The sequence below is a fragment of the Sinocyclocheilus anshuiensis genome, unplaced genomic scaffold (genome assembly GCF_001515605.1).
Source record: "Sinocyclocheilus anshuiensis isolate Anshui unplaced genomic scaffold, SAMN03320099.WGS_v1.1 scaffold881, whole genome shotgun sequence".
In the NCBI taxonomy this organism is placed as follows: Eukaryota; Metazoa; Chordata; class Actinopteri; order Cypriniformes; family Cyprinidae; genus Sinocyclocheilus; species Sinocyclocheilus anshuiensis.
In genome coordinates, this window is record NW_015558695.1 from 666,893 (window position 1) to 668,641 (window position 1,749).

Consider the following 1,749-nt stretch of genomic DNA (forward strand, 5'->3'; position numbering starts at 1 on the left):
TTTATATATATATTTCATATATATTCAAATACATAAATATTAAATTAAGGCCTTGTATATTTTGAGTGTATTTGTAAAAATAAGCAAAATAAGCAGCACAATTAAATAGAAATTCTCTAATATTGACTGATAACCAATATGGAACTGATATATCTATCATGCATCTCAACACACGTTTGCGGTGCAGCCAGCTTCGCTAATAATAGGAGTGTTTGACTTGTTTTAACGCTCGCCAACAATTGTCCTCATCCTCTTTCAACAGCTGCACAGAACAGACAGACTTTCACAAACTTGTGTTTGATTGGAGACGGGGACTGTGACCTAGAGCTGCTTATGTTTACATAGATTTCTTTAAGGTGCCAAAATTAATCTAGCCTTCTAACAGTCTCAAACTAAGGAGCTTTGTGAGTCTGTCAATACCTGATGTGTTTCCATCATCACCAAATGCTCACACTGCTCTTTGTTACAATATGTTTTGGTTTCAGTGTGTCAAGCGCTCACTTCACATGCTCCAGCCTCAAGGTTTTGCCATCTCATCCGCCTTCCCTCACTCTTTCTTGTGTTCTCTCCGGTCGCTCTGTGAGATTTTCTCTTTTTGTCGTGTATTCTCACGAGATTTGCAGTGCTATGACATACAGCAGTGAGATCGGTCCCTGACTCATGGACTTCTATGGACACTTATTTATTGACATTAGCATTATATTTTGTATTAAAATAAATCAAGTTATGTTTTAAAGAGTATGTTTATGGATTTCTGGACCAATTTTTTTGTTTGTTTCCCAAAGTCTGTGACCATTACTGTGTAACCTCCCCTCGCCCTTGGGTGCCATAGCAGGACGCCCGCTTCAGGTAGTGGGTGGGACTTGAGGTCCCTTTTAACCCAGGCCAGCTCATTGCCGGAGATGATTTCATCAAGAACTCGTCTGTAATATTCCATAACCTTTGACTTGGTTGCAGATTTTTTTTGAATGTTTTTTAAAGAAAAGATATGACTATAATGATAATAATAAAGATGTTTGTGTTATTATTCATTTACAGCTTGCCAAGAGATTTACTATGCCTCCAAAAGTGCTTTTCGCACTTTACTCAAAGTAGGGTTTAATGCGAATGCTTACCCTATGTCCGAAATCACATACTGTGTAGTACTGGTTTGAAATTTTGAAATGTTTCTATATAGTATGAATAAGGGTAGTAATGAAATTCTAAAGTCTGAAATTTCTGTATGCGTTTTTTTCGTATTCGTCATCCTTTGCTATCAAAATGCTTGCTACGGATGCGAAAATGCAGAACATCGAACCTGATCCAAATTTGTTATGACGGACGAAAGTTTCGGAGGCAGTGTGTAAACATGATTGACACAATGTGAGGTCATATTTATTTTTTGATGTGCGAAAATTTCGGACTCAGTGTGCAATAACCTTAACACACTACATCCATCATGCTGTTAGTGTCACATGACCTACTAGTGTCTGTTGCTAGTAGGCCTCATTGAATTGTAGCATGTCCATTGAGTGCAGAAGTAATAGATTACCTATTATACTTTTCAAATATTATGAATTCGGACATAAGCCTACTACTTTGTGTTTTTCACATTCTGTATAGTATAGAAGCAGACATATATGGACAGTGTTTATGCTGAAAGTATAGCCTTTGAAAGTCTACTCCATTTCATAGTGTGTAGGAATATTTATTAAGTTACTTATGAGTGATAAAGATGTCTTTGTACTTGTATAGAGTTGATTTTATCCT